Raw genomic sequence first — 6,282 nt, 5'->3', positions numbered from 1 at the left:
ATGTTGTTGTTGAATTCTAACTTCAAACCATGGTGATCTGTTAAGATACAGGGGTTTATTCCACTTTTTTGTATCTGTTGAAATACACGTGGGATTTGAAGAACAAATTTTATGTGTCCAAAAGCACATGGAAAAAAAAAACACAAGGGAATATTCATTTCCAAAAGTCATTGAGAACACTCAGCCCTACCAAGAAGATATTAATACTTTTCAAGGAGAAATTTTACAGCTGGTAGCTACACACAAAGAAAAAGTTAATGAGCTGATGTATCAAATAGAAACAACAGGTAAAGAACATGAAGCAGAAATAAATAAACTAAAAGATTACAGAGTGCAAGGGTACAGGGGAAGAGAGAGCAATCAGGAGAAATACCACTGTGAAGCAGAAACCTTAAATGAAGACACACGAGATGCAAGCCAGGAGAACCAAAATTGTTCTGTGCCCTTACATTTGCAGAACAGACAGTATATGAGAAAGTAAGATGATTGGAAGATTCTTTAAAAGAACTGGAATCCCAACATGGTACCTTAAAAGATGAGGTGACTTACATGAATGATCTCAAGCTGAAGCTTGAAATGGAGGCGCAACATATAAAAGATGTGTTTTTTCCATGAACAAGATGGCTTAGAGCTGAAAATTAATGAATTGTTGCTGTTTAAACAAGAACATAGCTGTGGAGTAAAAAAATCTAAATATGAGCAAGAAGATTTAAATAGACAGTTTTGCTTTGCTGTGAACAACATACTATAGAAATACAGCATCTTCACAAGCTCCATAATAAAGAAATCTCTGAACTTAGTGAGATATTTATGTCAGGTCTAGGAAAAGAAAAATTAGCATTAGTTTGAAATACAGTCTGTTATGGAACAGCGTGAAAATCTACAACATGAAAAGCAAGAAGCAATCCTAAGTGATGAGAGTTTATGAGAAATGATTGAACTTTTACGAACTGAACCTGGAGACTCTTGTGGAAAAATAAGTCAAGAGTTTGAAACAATGAAGCAAACGCAAGTGTCTGATGTTCATGAGCTTCAGAAGAATCTGAGAATGGCTTTTAACAAAAAAGATGATCTTCTTAAAACTGTGAATTGCCTCTAATGAGAAAATGAAAAGTTATTATCTCAACCATAATTTGTACACAAACTTGAAAGTACTGTAAGGAGCCTTAAGGCAAGCAATAACATACACTTAGCCAGCCTTGATTAAAAAGATTATATGTAACAAGAATTAGAAACAAAGATATGTTCTCTTGCTGAAGAGAAAGATGATTTTATAAGTAAAAGGAAAACTTGTCATGAAAAGATAATTTCCATCAGAAATGGGAAAGGGAACAGTGGAGACAGTAGAGCTCAGGGAAGGAGCAGGGCTAAACCGCCCAGCACAAGAATGAACTGAGAACAAGAATAAATTAGTTTACGGGGAAACTAGGTGAAATATTAAGATAAAGCAATCAAAATGACCAAAGCATTATGGTTCAAATGAAAACTATGACTGAATACCAAGAAGCATTTCATCTAAATCAAGTCTCTTTATGAAGGAAATAATAGACTACTTTCTGAAAAGATCTAGCTGAGTAGAGATTTGGAAACTTTTCAGTCTCAAAAAGATTTTTCCTTACATGGTGTGTTGCTGAATTAGAAGAGAATCTCCAGTTAATGTTTGAAGCATGAGCTAACTTAAGTAAACTTTGAAAATAAGCAAGTTCAGAAGTCATGTGACAAATCTCAGTTATATGTCTATCAATGGGGGCAAACATTTTAGAAGAAAATGAAGAAGAAGATTGTAGAAGTCTATAAGCTGTAGAAGTCCTATAAGCTGCAGGTGAATCCTTAGGAAAACTGAAGGAAGAAAAACCTGGCTTGGTTTCTGAATACAATGAGCAAGTGTTAGAATTAGAAGGAAAGATTAAGAAAAACAAGAGAGTGTAGGTGAATGTGAAGAACCTAGGGCTTTACTTAGAGACTCTGAACAGGAGAGATTCTCTTAAGGAAAGAATTAGAAGAAACCACATCTACAAAAAAGGAGCTGCAAGTTAATCCTCTAGAAATGGAGCATGCTAATGAAAAAGCAAGCCTTGAAAATCAGACTCTTTTAGCTCCAGTTGGAGAATTAGCCCAGATATTCTACAGCAAAAATGAAGTCCATAATGAAAAGGTTCTTGTATTAGAACTCTGCGAGAGCAGAGCTGGTACTGCTAAAGGTACCACTATTCTGAGTTTTATTTGGTTTGGTTTGATAGCTCAGGTTACAGGTTGTACAAGACGTATGCATTAACATTTTTACAGTCTGGAATCAGAGGTAAAGCTTTAGCATTTAGGCTCAGGTGGCAGATTTCTGGCAAATGAATTCAACACTCTGATGTGGTGTGTCTCAGTCACATGTCATCAGCCGACTGATGTACGAAATGTCACAATTGCCCTCAGGACACGGACAGTGCTTTACTTTCTCAAGAACACATTCGGTCAAGAATGTGAGCTATAAGTGTAGGGTAAAAGGGACAACTGGAGCAGGAAACTGACCAATCGCTGAGCACCCTGACTCTGAACCCAGAGTCAGTGAAAGAAACACGCCCTGTATTTGAGACCTGAGCAAGAGCAGTTTCTAGCTCAACAGGCTAACCAATGCCATGAGGAGCCTCTTCATTGTCCATCTTCCTCTTGAAGTAATTATTGCAGCTAGGAGCAGACGTGTATCATTGTCACGAAAAGTCCTACGTTCTTAAACATCTTAAATGCCATATTCTGAAGGTCTTTGAAAGATTTGAGAAATCCTTATCCATCTTGAAATATATCTCTGTACATCTAGGAAACCTAACATGACTACAAAGTTTGACTATTATAGATGACTATCTATTAACCTGTATTTCTTAAATATACATTACATTTTTTAAAATAAACTGCACAAACACAATACCTTAGTCAAGAGCAGAGATATACATGTAACAAAATTGATCTTAAATTTGTATCAATAAACCAAGATCCATACCAATGCAAATTATTTATATCTATATCAGAAAAGCATTACTGAGACACACTCTAGGGGGCCTCAGCAAGGCAGAGCAGACCAGAAGAACTTTGGTATGATGCTCCTTAAGGGGGACTGAGCAACACCAAAAAAGAAAAAGCTGCTGCATGTCAAAAGAAAGGCTCTCCTCTGACAGTGGATCTGATAATACCTTCCTCTTGGGTTTACAGACTCCAGAACGTCAGGGTATGCTTGTTATTTAACTCCCCCAGTCCACAGCCATGTGTTATAGCAGCCCACAGTGACTAAGGCTGTGTCTCAAACCTAGCTTGTCTTCTCCATAAAGTCTGTCTCCGTGTAGTGTGGATTGGTAGTTGTTTCTCTCTGTGAATGTCTCAACATGTCGCAGTGCCCTTACAGCCGTTCCTTCTGTTGGGACTAACTTTGCTTTGCTGTTATTCTTCTCTGTGTAGCCCTGACTGCCATGGAACTCACTCTGTAGATCAGGCTGGCCTCGAATTCAGAGAGCCTCACACTCACAGAGGCAAGAGCCTCTGCCTCCTGAATGCTGGGATAAAAAGTGTGCACCGCCACCACCCAGCTTGTTACTGACTTTTATGCTAAGCATTTTTTTTTTATTTATTGCATGCAGGTAGGGTGCCCACTTGTCGAGGTCAGAGGACAACTTTCAGGAGTTGGTTCTCCCCTACAAAGTAGAGTCCAGGGATTGAACTCAGGTCATCAAGCTTGGAGATAGAAATCTTTATTCATGAACTGTCTCTCCTGCCTGATTATGGTTATTCTTCATAGCCAATAGCATGGTTTGGTTCTATATTTCTGCATAGTGGTTCCCCTTCTCCACTTTTTTAAGTTTAAATTTTGGTTTTTATTTAATTACGTGGATGTCCTGTGTGCATGTATGCCTGTGCACCGTGTTCATGTTCATGGGTGCCAGAAGAGGGCATTGGATCCCCTAGAACTGAAGTTACAGATGGTTGTGAGCCACTGTGTAGGTGCTGGGCATCAAACCCAGATCTCCTGGAAGTGTAGCAAGTGCTTTCCAGCGAGTATCTCTCCAGCTCATTTTCTGTTTTATTGAGATAGTTTTATGTAGCCGAGGCTGGCCTCGAACTTGCTGTCTACAGGGATGACCTTGTTCCACTGGCACCCTCAGCGCTCAGAGCACCACACCTCACTGCTGCTGCTACTATTTTATATTAGACCCTCAACGCTCCTCTGGAACTTCAGAAAAAGAAAGGCTATTTTTAGGTGCTATGATTTGAGTGATTTTTTTTTTTATTTCTTCTAAATTTTTGGATATAAAAATATTCTGTATTTGTATGTTTCATAATAAAACGTTTAAAAAGTGTCTCCGGGGCTCAGAAGTGCAGAGCACTGCCTCTTCTGGAGAGCCACCAATTTCCAGCCACCAGTGGTGGCTCACAACCACCTATAATGAGATCTGGTGCCCTCTGCTGGTGCAGGGTGTACATGCAGGCAGAAAAATGGCTACAAAGAAAGGAAAAAGAAAGCTAGGAGAAATAGCACACACCTTTAACTCCATGTTAATCCCAGCATCAGGAGGAAGAGGCAGGTTAACCCTCAAGTTTGAGGCTGGCTTGGTCTACATAGTGAGATGCTGTCTTCAAAGGGGACAAGGGGCTGCTTGCAGCTGCATGCACTCTTTGGGCACTGAATAAATGGACTCGAATCATGAAGTCGTCTAAATTTCCTTAGTCAGGCTTGTGCTGACTCGTTCCTTTGACATGTCTTGCTTTTTACATCTTTCATCATTAACATATTTTAGTCGTTTTACTTTATGTTAAATTTGTGTGGCTGTCTTACGTATTCGCGTGTTCGGATTTTTCTTGTTTTGTTTTGAGACAGGGTATCACTATGTAACTGTGTGGCCTTGAACTCACAGACATCTGCCTGCTTCTGCCTCGTAAGTGCTGGGACTAAAGGAGTGCCCCACCGCACCCAGACCTTAAAAAAAACTATCTTTGTTTCTGGAGACTGGATCTCGGATAGCCTAGGCAGCCTGGAGTTTCCTGAGTGGCTGAGGCTGTTGGGGAGCTGCAGATGCTCTTGGCTCTGACTTGGTCGGGTTACGGTACACTCCACTGTCCCCAGCTATTGTAGCCAGTTCGTAAAGACTGAGAGCAATATTCTAGTTCCCTTTGTGTATAATACCTTCTCAGTAAACATTGGCAAAAACATGGAATTGAAGTACAAAGAACAGAATAATAGGTTCTACCTACTGCGTTGGGTGTCATCTTCCCTTCCTAGTGTGTTTCCCATACGTATTTGCTAAGACTAAAGCCACATTAGCAGAAGTTCATTCACAGTAGGCTTCTTGGCCAGAAAAGATGTTGAGGGGATGTGGTCAGTTGGTAGCATGCTCGTCTAGCATGCACAGAGCCTTAGGTGTGATCCCATCATGAAACAAAGCCACAGCTAAACTATGCGTGTTGGCACGTTCCTGTGACTCCAACACTCTTGAAGTGAATGCAGAAGTTCGAGGTCAGCTTGGGCTACACAGGACTCTTGGAAAAGAAAAGGTTAGAAAATAGGGCAGATGTGCTGGCTTGCATTTTTTTTTTTTTTGGTTTTAAAAACTTACTTAATTTTATGTGTATGAATGTTTTCATGTATGTAGACCATGTGAGTGCCTGGTGCACCTGGATGTCAAAAGAGGGCAATGGGTCACTGGGACTGAAGTTCGAATGTCTATGGTTGCCATGTGGATGCGGGAAATGGAAGGCAGGTCCTCTTCAAGAGCAAGTGCTCTAATCTGCGGAGCCACCTCTCCAGCTCCCTCTTTTTACTATTATTTTATTAGGCATCTGTGTGCATGTGTGTGCACGTGTGTGTGTGTTCATGCGCACACTTGTGTGCACTAGCAGGAAATCGAAGATGGACCACTAAAAGACTAAAGTGTTACTCAGTGGAAAAAAAATGCCTGTATGCGTTTTATGTGTATGAGACACATACATGAGGACAGGTGCGTGGTAGGGGTACATGCCTCTGCGTGGCCAAATGTGTGTGGGGGTGTCTGCTGTCATTTTCTCTCAATCTCCATTTTATTGTCCTGAGACAAGATCTGTCTCAGTCTTAGGGTTTCTATTGCTGTGAAGAGATGTCATGACCATGGCAAGTCTTATAAGGAAAACATTTAGTTGAGAGCGGCTGGCTTACAGTTTCAGAGGTTCAGTCCATCATCCTGGTGGGGAGCATGGCCCACGCAGGCAGACATGGTGTTTGAACCATAGCTGAGAGTCCTACATCTTGCAGGCAACGGGAAGTCGACTGAGACA

The 6,282-nt window shown here is 40.6% G+C and overlaps 1 pseudogene; it reads left to right on the top strand.

Moving 5' to 3' along the window:
- The first annotated feature begins 127 nt into the window (after window positions 1-127).
- Window positions 128-2,275, top strand: LOC119803653 (annotated as a pseudogene).
- The last annotated feature ends 4,007 nt before the right edge of the window (window positions 2,276-6,282 follow it).

Source organism: Arvicola amphibius, chromosome 17 (assembly GCF_903992535.2).
Source record: "Arvicola amphibius chromosome 17, mArvAmp1.2, whole genome shotgun sequence".
Classification (NCBI taxonomy): domain Eukaryota; kingdom Metazoa; phylum Chordata; class Mammalia; order Rodentia; family Cricetidae; genus Arvicola; species Arvicola amphibius.
The sequence above is the reverse complement of the archived record's forward strand: the minus strand, read 5'-3'. Positions and strand labels throughout refer to the sequence as shown.